The sequence below is a fragment of the Grammomys surdaster genome, unplaced genomic scaffold, assembly GCF_004785775.1.
Source record: "Grammomys surdaster isolate TR1022 unplaced genomic scaffold, NIH_TR_1.0 217, whole genome shotgun sequence".
NCBI classification, from domain to species: Eukaryota; Metazoa; Chordata; class Mammalia; order Rodentia; family Muridae; genus Grammomys; species Grammomys surdaster.
Genome location: NW_021604662.1, coordinates 2,394,116 through 2,415,261, shown reverse-complemented (window position 1 = coordinate 2,415,261; position 21,146 = coordinate 2,394,116). Strand labels below are relative to the sequence as shown.

Genomic DNA, 21,146 nt, shown 5'->3' with positions numbered 1-21,146 from the left:
CTGTAAATGAGGAAATAACACTATAGATAAGATGACATAATCTAATATGTATAAAATCATAAGGAATCACTAAAAATGGTAGAACTAATAAATTGGTTAAACAAATTGACAGGGTACATATCAATATATATAAATAAATCACTTTTTAATATACTTGCAATGAAATGTAATTAAGAGAGTAATTCTGCTATAACAATAGAAAAGCAATAAAATACTTAGGATAAGAAAGAAGAGCAATATATGTACTCTGAAAAGAAAAAATATTGAAAACAAAATGCAAAAAATACCATATTTGTGGATCACAAAACTTAAACTATTATTTTGATAAATGCTCCTCAAATTGGTATATTTTTAATATAATTCCTAACCCCCCCCCAGCAAATCCTTATGAACATTAGAAAGAGTCAGAATTGCAGGGAAGCAAGTAGGCTAACTGCAGATCTTCACTTTTCCCTTCTCTTCCTCTAAATCCAGTTACCCAGTCTCTCCCCAATTCTGTAGCAGACCACTAGCTGGGGCCTCTCACTCTTTCCTCTTGGCTCCTACAATCTTCAGTGGATCACATAGCTTTTTCTCCTCCAACCTTCTTCCCAACTTATCCTGTATCTGATTCCTAAATCCAACAGATATTCCCTTGGAACCTGCCACGCAAACCTGCCAGAGTAGCAAGTAGGCCAGCAAAGCAAGTAGGCAAGCTTTAAGTTCTTCATCCTGCCTCCTCTCCTCCAAATCTAACCCTCTCAGCCTCTTCCTCAGGTCTGTAGCAGATTACCCTTATGGCCTCTCCTCACTCTCTGCCCCAATTCCCAGGGACAGACCCTGGTAGATGATCCTACTTTACTCCCTATAGACCTATGAACCCCCATAGCCCTTCCTTCTAGCCCATTCTTATTCCTAAGTGTCAGGGACCAAAACCTAGAAACACATTTTACCTGGAACACTCAGTGGCTACAACTAGTAAGAACCCAGAAGAATTTCCTACCAGGCAACACACACATACCACATTCTCTTAAGAACCAAGAAGAGCAACAGAAAATAAGGAACAAACCCCCTACCCAACAAAGACCAGATATCAGCACCTAGAATTACAACCTTTCCATACCCAGATGCCTAGACAGTAGCATAAAAACACAATCAATAACAGTCAAGATATTATGCCTCCACTAGAGTTCAGGAACTCTACTGCAATAGGTCCTAAGAATTAACATATAACTGTAGAACAAGAAAAAGACCTTAAAACAGCCTCTATCAAGACAATAGAGATCATTAAAGAGGAAACAAATCTCTTAAAGACAGATATTAAAATATAAACAAACAATGTAAGGAATTGAATAACATATTTCAAGGAAGGCAAGAAAGTGGAGAGAGAATCAATAAAGAAAACCCAAACTAAGGGAAATCTGGACATGAAAAAATTTGAAGTTAGAATAGGAAACACAGAGGCAAGCCTCACTAATAGTATACAAGAGGATACCTCAGACACTATAAAAAGACAAAATATAGGAATAATAGGAATAGAGGAAGGAGAAGAAACCCAGGTCAAAGGGATGGAAAATATTTCCAACAAAATCCTAAAGAAAAACTTCCTTAACCTGAAGAAATAGATGCCTATCAAGGTGCCATAAGCACACAGAACACAAATAGACTGGTCCATAAAAGAAATTCTCCATAGCAAATAATCAAAACACTGAAATACAGAATAAAGAAAGAATGGTAAAAGCTGCAAGGTGAAAAGTACAGTAACATATAGATTTCCCTTAGATCTATTGGAATCACACCTGATTTCTCAGTGGAGACTCCCAAAATCAGAAGGGCCTAGACAGATGTCCTGCAGACTTTAAGAGATCATCCATGCCAGCCCAGAGTACTATACCCAGAAAAACTCCCAATCACAGCAGGTGGAGAAAATAAGGTATTCCACGATAAAACAGAATTTAAGCAGTATCTATCTACAACTCCAGCCTTACAGAAGATGCTAGAAGAAAAACTCCAAACTAAAGCAATTAACCAAATTCAACCAGCAAAACAAGAGGGGAAACACATATACTAAAAAAAATAAGAGTCAACAAAAAATGTTTATTAGTATCTCTCAACATCAATGGTCTCAATTCCTCAATGAAAAGATACACACTAAATGAATGTATGTGAAAACAAGACATAACCTTTTGCTGCATTCAAGAAACACACCTTAACAACAAGGATAGATATCATGTCAGGGCTAAAGATTGGAAAAAATATATTCTAAGCATATGGATACCAGAAGCAAGCTGGTGTAACCATTTTAATATATGATAAAATAGACTTCAAACCAAAACTAGTCAGAAGAGACAGAAAAGGATAGTACACATTTATCAAAGGAACAATTCACCAAGAGACTATTGCAATTCTTAACATCTATGAACCAAATACAAGGTATCTTAGTTCATAAAAGAAACACTACAGATCAAATTATGTATTGACCCTCTCACATGGACAGTGGAAGACCTGTATACCTCTTCTTGCCAATAGATAGACAGATCATCCAGAAAAAATCTAAACAGAAATGCTGAAGCTAACTAACATTATACATAACAGATATTTACAGAATATTTCAACCAAACACAAAAATATACCTTCTTCTCAGCACCTAATAGAATTCTGTCCAAAACTGAACACACACTAGGACAAAAAGCAAATCTCAACAGAAAATTGAAATAACACCCATCTGACCACCGTGGAATAAAACTGGATATAGACAATAACAGTAACAACAGAAAGTTTACAAAAATCATGGAGACTGAACAATTCCCTTCTGGATGAAAAATAAGTAAAGAGAGAAATCAGGAAATTAAAGAACTTGCAGAATTGAATAAAAATGAGTGCACAACACACCCAAATTTTGGGGGCACAGGAAGGCAGCTCTAGTAGGCAAGTTTATAGCACTAAGTACCTTCATAAAAAGTTAACAACATACCAAAAATATCTAGAACAAAAAGAAGAACCCACACCCACTTTAAAAGAGTAGATGGTAAGAAATCATAGAACACATGCTGATAAAAATAAAATAGAAACAAAGAAAAAATTTTTAAAAATCAATGAAATAAAAAAATTGGGTCTTTGAGAAAAAAAATCAATAAAATTGACAAACTCTTATTCAAATGAACTAAAAGGCAAAAAAAGAATATAAAATTAACAAAAGTATGTATTAAAGGGGAATATAAACAACAGAAACTGAGGAAATACAGAAACTCATAAAACTACTTTAAATCAACACACACACAAATACACGTGGTACCTCAGGAAGATGGGAATCAGTCTACCTCAAAATCCAGACATACCACTCTTGGGTATATATCCAAAGAGTGATATGGCTCTACATCCTACCATATAGACACTTCCACAAGCATGTTCACTGCTGTTTTATTCATAATAGATAGAAACTGGAAACAACCTAGATGTTCTTCAATAGATAAATGGATAAGGTAATGTGATAAATTACACAATGGAATATTAAAAAATTATGTCATGAAGTGTGGGAAAATGATTAGCTCATGTGTGGACGCAGGCGTGGGTTCTTGAATCTTGTTGGGTTGCTGTGACTCCCACGGCTCCAAAGAGACTGGAGCAAGGGAGTCTTGACTGAGCTTACTCCATGCATGGCACTGGGCAGGCACTACAGGGTCCTGCCAGGCAGGGGGAGTTCTCAGTCTGGTAGTTCCGCGGGGGTGCAGTGCTATTGGATTGGGGATCCCTGGGCCAGGAGGTGTCCAGGGACCGATTGGTCTCAAGCCCTTGGGCTCTCAGATCACTGAGAGGCCGCAGAAGGACGGAGACTGGGGGGCATGTGGGTGCGCAACCAGCTGACCCACAGCCAAGAGAAACGAGGGGGGAAGAGAAGAGAGAGGCCCGGGCAGCACCCCATGGGAGGGACTCAGTTACTGTACTCACTTAGCAGACTTGGTGGCTCGGCTAGCTTGCTTGAAGATGTGGGTCCCTGTGGCTAGAATACAGAGAGGTCCTCCAGGCAGGAAGTTAGGCCCTACATTTTCCCATGGCAGGCCCCAAAGACATGAGAAAGTCCATGGTTCCAGAATGGTTTATTTTCATGGCAGATGGTAGATGGATCTGGATGTACCCCCAGTGAAACTCAGGGCAGACCTGAGTTAAATAGGGAGGGAGAAAGGGGGAGAGCCTGGGGAAGAATGCTTAATTGGCTCAGCCCTCTGGCCTTCATTAGTATGTAATTCTCTCTAGGGCCTGAGACTTGTAGTCATGTCCTCTACCTGTGCACTTTGGAGGGGCTGCAATGGCCTGTGTGACTAAATAGTGCAGGCCAAATGGAGATCTATGCCACGTGTAAGAAGCCTGGATTCTGAGAGTGCAGCAAAATAGATGCCCATCCCTCACAGGCAATGGACACCAGTTGGGTCTCCTGGCTATTTCCAGCCAGCCCTTTGACCAAAACCAGCCATCGTATCACAGCCCTACAATGAAGCTTACAGACAAATGGATGGAACTAGAAAAAAATCATCCTGAGTAAGTTAACACAGACACAGAAAGAGAAATATTGTATGTATTCATTTATATGTGGATGTTAGCTGTTGAATCAATGATAACCGAGCTATAATACATATAACCACAGAGGTTAGGTATGGAGTAAAGGCTGAGAGTGAGCTGGGAAATAGATCTTTCTAGGAAAGGAAAAATAGTTATGGATGGATGCTGGGGGGGGGCTGAAACATTAGGATGAAGTAAAGAATGGGAGGGAAGAGGGGACAGAGGAAAGAATATGAGGAAAGACAGAGAAAATTAACCATTAGATGAGTTAGTTTGGAATCTAATACAGAAGAATCATCCTAAAATAGATACAAATATGAAGAAAATCTAAATAAAATTTTCAACTGATGGAGAACATAGAGCTCCAGCTGGCCATGTCCCTTTCACCGAATGAAGCTTCTAATACTGGGATTGAATTACATATAATTGAGTTGTTGCCCAAAGGGGTTCCATGGGAACTTCCAAACAACTCAGGCTGTTGCCATAACTATATTCTGTCCTTCACAAACTGATATCAAGGCCCCATTGCTGAAGACAACATTTACAAAAATCATTGAACATGGAGAAATCAAGCTTGTGCCTACATAGAGGTTTTCATCCCAAGCTGGCCACAAATTCATTAGTCTTCAATATTTCCTGCCTATAACATATGCTAGTGCAATGGTGACACAAAGTTTGTGGGAGTAACAACCAACATCTGATTTGACTTAGGGCCCACTATACAACAAAGATCCCATATCCAGCACTGCTTGGGTGACTAAGACCTGAGATTAGATATCCTAGGGATCTAGAGTAAAATCAAATACTACTACAATAATAATAATAATAATAATAACAATAAAAATAAAGCAATAAAATGATTCTTCATACCACTCTCCTATATTCATAGATCAGTGCTTAGCGCTTTGCTCAGTCATCATCAGAGAAGCATCTTCCTGAAGAAGAGAGGAACACAAAGAGACCCACATCAAGACCTTATGCACAGAATGAGAGACCTTGAAACCCTCAGCCTTAAAGAGGATGCCTCTATCAAATCCCTCCTCTTACAGAACGCTGCAGAAGAGCAAGGAGTGTAAGAAGAGCAAGAAGGGATGGAGAACACTGAATAAATAAGGCCTTCAAAAGCAAAAGGATCAAGCACATATGAAGGCACAAAAATTGAGGCAGCATGCACAGAGCCTACACTGGCCTGCACCTGATGGGGTCCTAGAGCTGAAAGAAGTGGGCGCATGCCCTGGGTCTAACCCAGAAACTATCTCCATTGATGCCCACTTATTAATTAATTTTTAGTTTTCTTCATGGAGTCTTACTAGGGAAACAAACTATTTTTAAAGGCAGGCTGCAATAGATGGCCAACAGCATCATCAGAACATCCTTATCTCAAATGGTGTGTTAGGGCCTTTAAAAAATAAACATTATTTATATGTGTATTCTTCTCTTTTTACTCTAATATAATTTATATTATATTGTACAGTTTAGTGTTTTTATAGGATTCCTGAGTGTGCAGACAAGTGAATATCTGCATTTCTATTTCATGAGCCCTCTGGGCAGGACTCTTCCTTCTGCTTTTGTTGTGTTTTTGTCTTTTCTGATGTATTCAGTTTCTTCAGTCTATATTATATTTTATTTTCCTATTATCCCTTAGAAGCCTATATGTTTCCTAATAAGGAATAGAAAGGGGGTGGAATCAGATGAGAGGGGAGGGACTTGGAGGAGTAGGAGGAGCAGAAACCATAATCAGGATATATTATGTGACAAAAAAAATCCCTATTTTTTGAAAAAGGTTTAGGAGGAAGGGATTGAGAAGAGAGAAAGAGAGAGAGAGAGAGAGAGAGAGAGAGAGAGAGAGAGAGAGAGAGAGACAGACAGACGCCTCTCTACCGGACAGGCCAGTTTTCCATCTTTTATGTTTCTAAACTTTTCTCATATCTTACATAGAGATATTTACATTTTTTTAAAATAGAAGTTCTTAGATTTCAGGTAATTTTGATATGTGTTTCTAGACATTGTTTTCATATATTTTTGGTTGTATTCATATGCTGTTTTGATAAAAATTTAACAAGTTATGAACACTTCAATTTTTATTAATTATTTTATGTACTAAAATATTATTTTTGTTTTTCATGCTCGATTAAACCTGCATGTAGCTTTATGAATTTGATTATTGTGATTATGTAGCTAAAGATCTGGTTAAAAAAAAACCTCAGAATATCTAGAACAAACTTAAAGGGAAAAATTTGGAAGCATCTTGCTTTCTAATTTCAAAAGTTACTGCAAAGTTACTATAATCATAAAAATGTATTGTCAGTATAAAGATAAACAGTCATCAATGGAGTAGAATTAGGAGTCCTGAAACAAATCTAAACATTTATGGCAAATTGATTCACACTGACCATTCAATAGACAAAGGAATGATTCTCTCAACAATTGGTGTTGGCATAATGGAAATACTAATGCAAAACAATATGGTCTCACTTTATATCATATGCAAACTTGAAATGAGCCAAAGGTTAAATGTTGAAAAAAATATATAACAAGAACAGCAAACTATGGTAGAGCTCATAGAAAAAGAAAACAAAGGAAAATCTTCATATCCTGTAATTAAGCAATGGTATCTTCTTCTTAGGTATAAAAATACAGACAAGAGAAAATAGACAAAATGGATTCTCATCAATATTGAAAAACATTCCTATCTTAAAGAACACTATCAAGAATGGAAAACAATCACCTAAAGAATAAGAAAAGTACTTGTAAATAAATGTGATAAGTGTCTGTATCAAGACATTATAAATGAATGCTTATAGCTAAAAATAAAAGACAAATAATTGAACTTAAAACCAGGCAAAGGAGTAAGGTAATTGTTGTCTGTTTCATACAAGAATTTCTAGTAAATTTTCAAACACTGAAATAAAATAGAGTTCTGTTTGATATTTAATCATAGTGGAATTAGGTACCAGGTTAATATGACAAATTAGAAATCTCTAAATATCTAAGAAACAATGTCTGGATTAAAGAAGTCATAACAGTTCAGGAAATGTATTATGATGAAAAATTAATATGTAACATCAAGTTTTGAGAAATATAAACAAAGTAGTACTTAGAGAATAATGCATAGCTTCAAATGTCTCAGGTTGGGTCAGTCATTGGTTGGCCACTCTTTCAGTCTCTGCTCCATCTTTGCCTCTGCATTTCTTTTAGACAGGATCAATTTTGTCTCCAAAGTTTTGTATGTGAGTCGGTGTCCCTATACTTCCACTGGGGGTCCTGTCTGATTCCTAGATGTGGTCTCTTCAGGTTCCATATCCTCACTGTTGGGCATTTTGGCTAAGGTTACCCACATTGACTCTTGAAAGCCTCCCCAATTCCAAGTCTCTGGGACTTCTTAGAATTCCCCCCCCCAAAACCCCTGGCAGTTGCTTATTTCCGTTCATTCTTCTGGCCATCTGGGCCTCTTTGCTGTCTCTCCCATACCTGGTCCTATTGCCCTATTCCCTTCCTACTCCCTTGTTCCATCTAGGTCCCTCCCTCAATTTATCTCCTATGACTATTTTATTTCTCCATCTAAGTGGGATTTAAGCATCCTTACTTGGCCTTTCCTTCTCCTTTAAGGTATTTGGGTCTGTGTGGTATATCATAGGTATCCTGAAATTTTTTGCTAATAGCCACACATCAGTGAGTATATATCATGCATGACTTTTGGGGACTGAGTTACCTCACTCAGGATGATATTTTCTAGTTCCATCCATTTGCGTGCAAAATTCATGATGTCCTTGTCTAATAGCTGACTAATATGAACTTCAAGTCCATGAATTAAAAAATGAAGAAGATATCAGAAGATGGAAAGATCTCCCATGCTCATGTATAGGTAGGATTAACATAATGAAAATGACCATCTTACCAAAGGGAATGTATGGATTCATTGCAACACATATCAGAATCCCAGCACAATTTTTACAGACCTTGAAAGAGTGATTCTCAACTTCATATGGAAAAACAAAAACCCAGGGTAACCAAAATAATCCTGATCTTCTGGGGGAATCATCATCCCTGATCTCAAGCTGTACTACAGAGCAATAGTGATAAAAAAAACCTGCATGGTATTGGTACAGAAATAGACAGATTGATCAATGGAATTAAACTGAAGACCAAGAAATAAACCCATACGCCTATGCACACTTGATTTTTTATAAAGAAGCCAAAACCATACAATGAAAGAAGAAAAGCGTCTTCAACAAATGGTGCTGGCCTAATTGGATGTCTGCATGTAAAGAATGAAAATAGATCCATACTTACCACTCTGCAGAAAACTAAAGTCCAAATGGATCAAGAACCTCAATATAAAACCTGATACACTAAGACTCATATAGAAGAAAAAATGAAAAAACTCTTGAATGTATTGGTAGAGGGATCAGTTCCTATACAAACACCAATGGCTTATGCTCTAAGTTCAAGAATGATAAATGGGACCTCATGAAACTGCAAAGCTTCTGTAAGGCAAACGACACTGTCAATAGGACAAATCGGCAGCCTATGCTTCTTCTTTACCTGCTTTCACTTACTTGCCAGGACAGGACATCTGTTGGAACCTATTTTTTCAATATTCCAGCTTATACAGAAGACCAGCTTAAATACCTAGCCTCCTGGGACTGAGCAACTACCAGATTCTTGGACTTCCCATTCACAGCTGCCATTGTTGTGTAAATTGGACTGCAGACTCTGGTAGGTTCATATCCTCAAGAAGATGAGCAATCAAGAAAAGTCGGGTCAAAACAGAAGAGAGAACTTAGAACCATGGTGTGGAGTAGGAGAGGAGTCAGTTGAACTGTGTTTGGCAGAACTGTGTTTGGCAGGAAGGGGGGGCCTCTCGCGGGGCTATCATTAGGAAAAGAGGGAGAGGACTGCAGTGGCAGCAGGACTGCTGGAAGCTCTTAAGTGGCCCAGGTACTGCTGCCTCTGACACTTGGGCATAGGCGCTCACTGAGCTGCTAGCAGGCTGGTCATCCTTCGCTCAAGGCTCGCAGTGGAGGAGGCAACAGTCTTCTGTCTGATTCGGGCACGTGAGTGCTGCAAACCCAGACAGTGAGTAGATATGAAGACTCCTGACAAAAAGCTGCAGCAAAAGAGCAAATGGGAGAAGCTGTAGGCTACCACATTGGCTCCACAATCATCAAGGGGAAAAAAAGCTTCTCGAAAGAGGTAGAGGAGCAGATCTTCATCCCGACCCCGAAGAAACATTGTGGGCTGCAGAATTTCTCACAGGTCGAAGGAAAGTGATGGGTCGAAGAAAAGTGATGAGCCAATCACACAGTGGAAAGGAACGGTGCTGGATCAGGTGCCTATCAACCTCTCTCTCTATCTGGTGAAATATGATGGGATTAACTGTGTCTATGGACTGGAACTTCACAGAGATGAAAGGATTTTAAAGCTTAAAATCCTTCCTGATAAGGTGTTGTTTTCTCCAGTCAGCGATTTGCGCCTTGCTAATGCCATAATTGGCAAAGCAGTGGAACACATGTTTGAGGGTGAGCATGGCTCTAAGGATGAATGGAGGGGATGGTCCTGGCCCAAGCACCTATCATGAACGCCTGGTTTTACATTATTTATAAGAAAGATCCTGTATTATACATGTATCAGCTTCTGGATGGTTATAAAGAGGGCAACCTCCGTATCATGTCAGAGTCCAGTGCATCTCCTCCAGCAGACAGGGAGCCAGAAGGAGTTGCAGGTGGCCTGATAGGTAAACATGTGGAATATATCAAAGAAGATGGCTCCAAGAGGAGCCCTCTGTGTACTTCATCAAGTTTGACAATGATTTTCATATCTATGTCTATGACTTGGTGAAAGAGAACTCTTAGGGTCAAATTTGCATAGGGTGGGGAAGCAAATGTGTACTTTGTAGATGTGCAAAAAAATATGAATTTTTAAGTGTGTTAAAAGCCTGAGAGTTTCTGATAATTCAGAATCTTTTCCAGCATTGCTGTTGTTTTTGTTCTGGAAACTACCAATCTGTAGACATGACCGGTTTAATGTAAAAACATTGTCTTGTGTAAGAGATGAGTATGTTTGGTGGAAGGGATATGAAGAACAGCTGTCAATTTAACCTGTGAATAAAGTACCATTATTATTAAGAAAAAAAATTGGCAGTCTACAGGTTGGGAAAGAATCTTCACCAATCTTATATCTGGCAGAGGGCTAATACTCCAAACCTATGAAGAACTCAAGATGTTAGACACCAACAACCCAAATAGCCCAATTTAAAAATGGGGGTCAGACTAAACAGAGATTCTCAAAATGGCCAAGAAGCACTTAAAGAAGTGTTCAAAGTCCTTAGTCATCAGGGAAATGCAAATCAAAATAGCTATGAAGTTCCATCAGACTGGCTAAGATCAAAAACTCAAGAGATAGCACATGCTGGAAGGATATGGAGCAAGGGGAACACTCATTGCTGGTGGGAGTGAAAATTTATACTACTACTTTGGAAATCAATTTGGTCTTTTCTCAGAAAATTTGGAATAGTTCTACCTCAAGATACAGCTATACCACTCCTGGGCATATACCCAAAAGACGCTCCAACATCCCCCAAAGACATTGGCTCATATATGTTCATAGCAGCTTTATTTATGATATCCAGAAACTGGAAACAATCTAGATGTCCTTCAACTAAAGAATGGATAAAGAAAATGTGGTACATCCACACAACGGAATACTATTCAGCTATTAAAACAAAAAACATTATGAGTTTTGCAGGCAAATGCAACAACCAAACAGTGGATGGAGCTTGGGGACTCTTATAGAAGAATAGCAGGAAGTATTGTGGGCCCAGGAAGGAACTCCACAGGAAAACCAACTAACCTAGACCCTTGGTGAACTGAGAGTCTGAACCTCCAACCAAAGAACATACACAGGCTGGACCTAGGCTTCCCCACTCATAAGTAGCAGATGTGCAACTTGGCCTTCATGTGTGTCCTGAAGAACTAGAACAGAGGCTATTCCAAAAGCTGTCACCTGTATGTGAGATATGTTCTACTAGCTGAGCTTCTTTATCTGGCTTCTAAGAGACTTGATGTGCCAGGGTAGTGGGATATCCAGGGTGGCCTCCACCCACTCAGAGGAGAAGGGGATTAGGGATGCAGAAAAAATTGTGGGAGGGGTCACTGGGAGGAGGGCAGTGAGCTGGATATAAGGTGAATACATAAAAAATAATTTAACTAAACTTAAAAGAAGAAATTAAAGAACTAAAGATTCAGAAAACTACCTTTATTGAGGTTTGAGAGTAAACAGACAGTTGTGTAGAACTTATTGATCAAAAAGTTATTCAGACTCTTTTGGATATCTCTATGCAGTTCCTTCTTCCTGAACATGGGTTATGACACCTGATAGTTGCAGATTCTTGTTCAAAGAATTCTTTTATCACTCTACTTCCTTGAAGGTCAAAGCTACATTAGACTTTGATTTTTCTCATCACTGAAAAGAAAAATCACTATTTTAGAGTTTTATGTTCTAAGCCTTATATGTCTGTTTTCCTAAGGTAATAGAACCTATTGATAGATTGTAATCAGGACTATAACAAAAACATTAATGAATGTGTCAAGCCATATCTTTAGGAAGTACTCACTTCCTTCAACCTGCTATCCACACAGAAGTCTCCTTTGTCTTATAGGTCATTGCCAACCATTCTGCTGCCCCTCTCTGGCCACTCCACTGCAGCTCTTGCATGAAATTGGGACAGTATTTTGTAATGGACTGAATGTGCCATAGAGAATAGGAAATCTGAGATAGGGTAGTTTCTTCTTCTGTTTTTCCAAGTGTTAGATGATTTAACATTAACATGCACATATTGGAAATCTCTGTATGGTTGAGAATTACAATAGATATGGAAAGAGAAACAATCTCAGAAAGAGAGGGGGCAAAGGAGGGAGGGAAAAAGGAAGGAAGAAAAAAAAGAAAAACTCACCACCACCATTAATAAAAAACAAAACAACAATAGCCAAATATGTTTCCCTCCAAATGAAAGGACCCAATATATATGTGGGAAGATATATTCAAATTCCATATGAATGCTTTTGAAAATCTTTACCCATCTTTCAAGGTAGTGTTCTGCACAGGTCTTGTTTAAGCCTAGGGTATATCTCCCTGGTTTCTCATTTATTTCTAACTCTGAAATTGTGGCTCAGGGTCAAAAAAGATACTTGTCCTGTGGAGGCATCCTAGTCTACACTGAAACTGCTCTTATATTATAATCTTAGCTTTTTTAAATTTTATCTTCTGGTATGAGTTGTGGTTAAGTCTTTTGATTGTTCTATGGTTAACTACTCTAACACATACCTATGTGTATGCACATTCAGTCACTCACCATCTTCAGAGAACAAACAAAGACAATATAAATGATCCCAGTAAGGAGGAAAAAAAGCAAAGAATTTCACAATGCTCTATAATTTACAAGGTCATTCTTCTTACAATGGAGTTAATACAGCGTATTATTATGTAAAGCAATGTTACCTCTTTTCTTTTATCCCCTTTCTCTCAAATTGTACCTCTTTGAGTCTTCCAAGAATAAGAAATGGCCCATTACTAAGCCATATACCTCTTAATGACTACTCTGTTAGCTACACAAAGACCTAGTTAAAGCTTGAAATTACCTCTTAAAAATTTTCAATTAGCTATCAGACAAAGGCCATCCTTTTCCCCAGTCTCAGACTAAGGAAGATGACTTCAGTACTTCAGACCTAAAAGTGACTATAGTCAGATCTCAGGAATTAGAATATCCTTAGTATTATGACATTTGAATTTCCTTACAACCAATTGGAAAATGGATGGGAAGAGTGATGAAGAAACAGAAAAGATGGATGTTCACACTGTTTTAATTCTAAAGCCATATAGTTCACAAGGAAAGAAATAGAAATTGCATTGAGATGGTATATCTTAGATGTATAGATTCCATGAATATAGTAGGCACCACCTTATAGAAGAAAAATCATTAAGATAGAATGGTACTTTCCACAAAGTCACCAAACAGTGGCTGAATATAAAACCTAGAGGCGTGAAGAATACATTGTTTTAGTAACTTTCTCAAGGTAGGCCACCATGAAAAAATATCCCCAAATATTGCCTGCGATCATTTGGATGGAATTGATACATTTGTGTGACTTTGGTTTTAAAATTAAATCCAACAAATGACAACTTTGAATGCATAGCCTCACACTCTAGATACTATTCCTAACTAATGAGACTTCAACTTTCCTGACACTAAATTTGGGCAGAAGTGTCAAATCATTATAATAACTACAAGCTGGCCCCAGCTAAAATAGCATCTCAGAAGCCTGCCACTGGCGGATAATCAACTGCACACCCACTGCTGGAATTGATACACACTTGCAGCACCAGAAAGTGATTAGACTACACCTTTTGGTGCCAAACAATGCAGTACAACAAATTAACCTTTGCCCAGAATAATTATTTTTCCACTTTCTGGATGTCTAAGTCAGTTAATCATTTTCAGATCAATGCAACCATATGTCCACCTGTAACACTTGAAAAATTATTCTTTATTTGCTAAATAACCCTTCTGTCTCACAAAAGGCGTGCTATGTCTTCCAGCTCAGAAGAGTAGGAGACCTGATATTTCAAAGTCCACAACACATGGAATAGTCCAGAAGGACTGATCTATTTACAACATATTAAGATACCACTTTTAAACATTTGATACAGTTGATTTAAACCTGTAGTTCTATAAGTCAGTTCAATTTTCTTAGGACTATCACAGTATATTTTCCTGTATGGTATATCTTTGTGGTAGTAACTAGCTTTGTAGAATTGATGTTAGAGAAAAGTAGACTTGCATGGAGAAGAATAAAAACCTATGAGTTCTTATGTATAGGGAAGCAATTGCAAAAGGAAAATGGCATAGGGTGGGCAGCTACTCCAAATAGTTCAAATTATTTCTTTACTTAAGTCTCAGTTTTTCTTATTTTTGTATTTCTAGATTTTTTTTATCTAAAATGCAATGATACCAATATTAAATTTCTCATTAGAGTAATATTATATGGAAATTCAGTTTATATCTAACGTGTCAACTCTTACAACTCTTCCAGTTTATTGGTAGCATACTTCTTCCATGTAAACTCAATGTAAATCTTCCGTCAAATAAATGTCGTATCACAAAGATGTTCCTCTTAAAGGAGAAATGGAGGATGAAACCAAGCCAACAAGCAAAAGTAACAGTCTTCCTGGGCATGGTAGATCATGTCTATTAAACCAGTTACTTAGGAGACCATTGTAAAAAGGGTGCAAGTTCACAGCCTGCCCGGGCCATACAATGAGTTCAGCTTTGCCTAAGCAATGTATCAAGCCCTTGTCTCCAAAATAGTGATAGAGTACTTTCCCAAGAGCTTATTTACAAACACCTATTAGTTAAACCTCACTTCTACTTTTTTTCAATTATAACACTTTGTTATATGAAATGTAGTTTAATGTGAATTCCAAATTAAGATATAATGGTTGATAATTTATCCTGGTGCTTTACTTTTCTAATTTTTAATTAATACACAGAAACATAAAAATCATACACATATTAATGGAACACTAAGTAATGTTCCATGAATGAACATGACGGATGCATATGTATATTTAAATCTTATTAAACATATTTACCTCCTCAAGAATATTCTTTATTTGTGGTGAACACTTTCAATAACTCTTTCTTCTAGCTTTTGGATGTATAGTACATTATTATGTACTACAAATGTAATGATTAGTTTCCAGTCCATCCATGTTGTCACATATGACAAGATTTCATTCCTTTTATAATGGCTAAATAAAATTCTATTGTATATGTATGCTACAGTTATTTATTTTGTTATTCATTTGACAACTCATGGACACAGGTTTCAACATTTTGACTGTTGTGACTAAGGCTTTAATGAATGTGGAAGGCAAACATTTCTTCTAGGTGCTGGTTTCATCAATTTGCATTTGTACTGACTAGTGGAATTGCTAGATCATATGGTGGTTCTATTGTAAAGATCTTGAAGACCTTACATACAATTTTCCATAATGAATATATTAATATAGAATTTTTTCTCCTCTGGGGCTTTGTTCCTTAAACTCTTAACTCATGTGGAAAAGATCATTAAAAGATATTCTCCTGGAAAACGTTTAAGGTTTTTATTGAAAAAAAATTCTACTGACTTAAACTCAATCTGTTTAGTACCCCAAAAGCAAGTATCTAAACTATCTATGGTGCTGAGGACTCCCACTGACCATTTGTAGACACTCACAGGGCAAGAGATGTTTGACACTAACTTCCTCTAGCTGCAACAATAGGTGGTGGTTTTGAAGTAAAAAATGTACAAATGGGCACTGGTGTTCGTTAGACCTTTTACTTTTCATAGACTTTGTGACAGTGTAGGAAAGGAATAAACTAAACTATTTCCCTGCAAACTCATCTTCCATTTTGCTTTGCAGCATAAGTAATTGAGGGGAATTTTAATATTCATGTCTTGGATTTGTGTCTCTGATTACACACAATTCATCAAGATCTCGCTCTTCACAAGCTATTTAATACTCAGGAAGTCATTTAAATCATTTTAGAATCTTCCCAAAATCTAGCAGGGAGTTATGTTTATAAATGACATACAAACCTGGACTACTTGCATATTTCATTTAGATCTAAATGAAGAAACCACAAGAATTTTGAAATGTGAAAGAAACTTACTGTATCTCCTCTCTGTAAAAATGAAAGGTCTAAAGCAGTATCATGCAAAGATGCCTCCTGATAATTTCATCTGGACATGTTGTACAGAGTCTTGTATATATGTATGCACATGCATGCATGTGTATGTGTATGTGTGTGTGTAAGTGTGTGTGCATGGGTATGGATCCACATGTATTTGTATACATGTGTTGGTCAGAGGTCAATCTTGGGTATTATTTATCAGAAGCTTTCTATATTGTTTGTTGAAAAAAATCTTTCATTGGGACCTGGGACTCATCAGTTTGCCAGTGAGCCCTAGAGATGCGACTGTTTCCATCTCCCCAGTGTAGGGATTATTGGAATGCTACAGAAAACTCTTGCTTTTTATGTATGTATTGGGACAACTATTTTATCAACTAATCTATCTCCATATCACTTAGAATCTTATATTGTAAAATTATATATGCTGTTGATTGCTTATGACCCTATTTTCACTTCTGTGTCATCTTCTGCTTTAATTGGAAAATTGGATAGAAGAGGAATAAAATTAGACATAAATTCTAATGACCAAGTTTGAGTGCTTGTTTCCTGACCTATGTGATCTTGGAGAAATTATTGTACATCACCTATTACACATACCTTATGAATTTTAAACACATCAAAAGAGATACTGAGCCTGAACATATTTAATAATCTTCTAACTGCTAACCAAAGTTAATTGTCATTTTCCAATAAATCTACAGTTGGGCTCATTTATAGAGTTATAGCTTCAACAAGGATTTTATATTTATTGCATTAACAATATATTTTTTAGATACACACCTAGAAGCATGAGCGAAATTGGAGGTGGCTAGGAGTTTTACTCAAAACAGACATTTAGTTCTTTTGAAGCCAAGATGGAATGTCAGTACCATAATTTTGTCTGTTAAGTGCCCTATTGTGGTCAGTTCTTAATAAAAGAAGGTAAAAACCTACAAAGTCCTAGGAAAGTTATTTTTATAATACTTTAATGTTATACATTTTAACATATTTTATGTGAAATTGGTCCAAACGATTGTAATTTTCAAAGAATGTACCACTTATTTTTCTTTCAAGTATTCTTACTTGTACTATGAAGTATGGTATATAATTATACAGAGACACTTTGAAGTACACTCTTGACTTTTACATTATATTTTGCTTAAAATGTTAGACACCAACTGTGGTAGTTTGAATTAGAATGCCCCCCATAGGCTCATTTATTTGAATGTTTGGTTCCCAGTTAGTAGACTGTTTAGGAAAAACTATGAGGTGTGTCAATCTTGGAGGAAGTATGTCACTGGAAGCGGGCTTTGAGGTTTTAGAGGCCCTCTGTCTCCTGCCTGTGGATCAGGATGTGAACTGTCAGTTATTGCTCCAAACCTGTCCCTGTCTACCTGCTCCTATGCTTCCCACCATGATGATCACTCATCCCCTGAAACTGCAAGAAAATCTTCAATTAAATACGTGTTTAGGCTTTCTTTTATAAGTTGCCTTGTTTGTGATGTCTCTTTATAGCAATAGAATAGTAACTAAGACAACAACATATTTTAAAATTATGTCTTTTGCATTTCTTCCTATCTCAAATAAGAGGAAATATGCGTGTTTATCAGCATGCGTAAAGGTACATTTAATTATGGATGTCAAATTTAAGTGGAGAATTATACCATAAAGACATATCAAGAACACTATCTTGGCAGCTGATATTTTTTTCCTTCCAGCATGCAATAAAACTCCAATCCCACCACTATTCTGAAGCAACATATAGAGTAACTGGGGTTCGTTTTCCGGTCCCAATAGTCAGCTGATAATAGATCAAGTCAAAAGTTTAACTCTGGAAAGTTGATAGCAAAATAATTTCAAATTGGCAGAAAGTATCAAACAACTTCTTTGATATTTACACCAAAAGGTTCAGGAAAATGAGAGGCTTTCAGGGAGAATTGGAGACCTAATTTACTGTAATTCTCTACTCGATTTACTGTGATTTTCTCCCTCTACATGTAAAAGAATCAAAGGATCCATGAAAATGGGATCATTTATATGAGATAGCTCCTGTTATTAAGTACAGTTACGTGGCATAATGCTAAGACTGGATGTAATGCATACAGGCACAGGAGTAGGAAAACCAGGTAGGCAAAATTTTTTTGGAAGATCTAGAGGATGAAACAGCTCTCTACAAAAAAAAAAAAAGGTGAAGAATAATATGTGGAAAAAAATCAGTGAAAAGGGGAGATACCTGATGACAGAGTGTGTCAGTAATAATTGAGCTCATTCAGGCAAAGCCACTGGGTGACCTGAAGCTTATAAGAAGGAACTGAAAAGATAATGATGAGAGGAACATGGCAGGTTACACTTATGTACAAATGAGAGTACAGATGAAATGTGAGCCTTGATAGATAAAGGGCATGAATTTACTGGAATTTAAGACTAGAATTTAATTTAAAATGTGTAGTAAACTTTTATCACTGGAGTATAGTAATAGCTTTTACATGCAGCACATATGAAACTCAAAAACGTTGTGCTGAGTAAAAGAAGTCTTATACCACAAAAATATATACTCTACTGTATTTCATCCATATGATGCTATACATATGGCAAAACTAATTTAAACAAATAAATCAGTAAGTTTGGGGTTCAAACCTATTGTCTTGGAAGGAGCAAATTGCCAGACTTTTCCTTGAGACGTATGACCCAGAATGGGCACCTGTGCCAAAACAAAGAAGTTAGTTTATCCCAGTCTAGTCTGATGAACCAATGTATTTATTGGAGTAACTTACAAGAGTGTGGGTGACTCAACAGCAGACACTTCATTTAAGAGCCGTTCCTGACATTACCAATGACACATGAGAATTGTATCAATAGAGCTCCTTGCCCAGTCTGGAGACATCTCTCCTGGAAGGTCTCCACCCAGCAATTGTTTACTGCTTATATTATCTTGTAGAAGGACCTTGGAAATCCTATAACTTTTTGGTACTCTGGATCCTTATGGATTTTATGAGCCTCCTGAACTTTATTTGTATCCTTCTCCATTCTAGGAGACGCCGCTTCAATTTGAAGGTCATAGGCATATAACCAGATATGATTTTTCTAAAGTAAGGACTATATATTTTGTAATTTATCTTAAGTTTTGAAGCCATATATTTGCATATGTGCAAAAGCTCAGCAGATTTATGAATTCCACTATCGATTTTACACCAAAAGATCTATAAATAAATGTACTTAGCACTTCATTGATAAGAATTTGGAGTACACTGATATCTGTACCTTACTTTAGTAATAGATCAAAATATAAAAGAATTTGGTAGACTAAGAATGAAGAGATGGATATGCATGTTATAAAATAAGTTTAAGAAAGATTAACTGTAGAATCAACACTGTGGGTTGTCATAGTGGTCATGTCATAATTTTCAACTTTTCTGTATATTTAAAACATGTCATAATAAAATATTAGGAAACCATGAGAGGTGGGAGAAAGGAAAAACATTCAGCTTTGGGACTCTTTCATTTCACCTTTTTGTCTTGGCTTTTAGGAGCTTCAGAGTTACTTGATTTTTTAAAAACACCAATCTGCTTTGTCTCTGATTCTTGTCTTTATTATCTACGCCTGTCTTACCTGTCTTTTCTTTCTTTCTACCACCACTTCTCACCACTATTTTGTAATTTGTCAATATCATATTATCTATGCTTGAAAACATTTATTTGTGCAGGTATGTGTGTGTGTGTGTGTGTATGCATGCACACACATGTTTGTGAGTGCCCACAGAAGTCATAAGAAGGTATCATATGCCCTGGAGTTGGAAATATATGTGATTGCATCCTGTTGTGGGTGCTGGGAACTGAGCTCAGATCCTCTGGAAGGTTTGCAGTTACTCTTAACTGCTGAACCATCTCTCCACTCCCTCCCCTTCTTTTTAAAGAATATCTAAGTTGTTATAAACTGCTATCTATATATTTGGAGGTAGAAAATACATGATAAATAGTTAACCTAAAAATGTCAATGCTGTTAGTAAATTATGTTACTCTAACTCAAATTTTCACGATATATTTCACAAACATATTGATAGAAATGAGTTTACTCTACATTTTGAAGAGAAGCTCTTTTGTTACGTTAGGAAGTCATCTTGAGGCAACTAAGTGTTAGTATTCTGTCTAAACTTCACCTCCACGGTTATTCCACAGGTGGAGTTTAGACAGAATATTAACACTAAATAGAAACTGTGATGTTAGGTGCTTTTACTTTAAGAAACCAAGGCTAACTTCCAATATGCTGTATTCTCCATTCACTCCCTAGAATGCCCACGTATTGAAAATTCTCATCACAATAGCGAGAGTGATCACTGATGTGGAAACATGTCATGCCTCTCAACTGTCTTTTGTTAGACACAAGATGAATCTAGGCCATCTCTCTTGGAGATAGGACTATTTTCTCTCTAATCCAAGGATTAGGGGAAGAAAATTCAACAGTATGATAAAACTTTCAACTGCCAAGTTAAACTGAATATCTCTTTACATATTACGGTTTTATAAGCTCTCAGTGAGAAGAGAAAGGAATAGCTATCCATCATAGTTCACTCATCTTGGGTAATTAATTCATCCTAAATACAACTAAATAACTAGGGTATGATTGACTTTCCAATTATATATTCATATGCAGGAAAATATTTAATTAAAATGTATAAAAAGAAAAACTGTAGGAATGATAATGTGATCTCAGAATAAAGAAAAAAATTTTAAAAGGCAGGCAGATTTCTGAATTTAAGGTCAGCCTGGGACCATATTGTATTTCCGTTCTGGCTTGGTCAGAATGATAACCTCAGGAGGGGATCTCACCCAGCTAAACTTATTGTTTTTACTTACAGAGGCAGGCAGATCTCTGAATTCATTTGCAATGTTAAAAAAA

The 21,146-nt window shown here is 36.9% G+C and overlaps 1 pseudogene; it reads left to right on the top strand.

Moving 5' to 3' along the window:
• Positions 1-9,625: 9,625 nt before the first annotated feature.
• LOC114625430 lies at positions 9,626-10,391 on the top strand (annotated as a pseudogene).
• Positions 10,392-21,146: the final 10,755 nt, after the last annotated feature.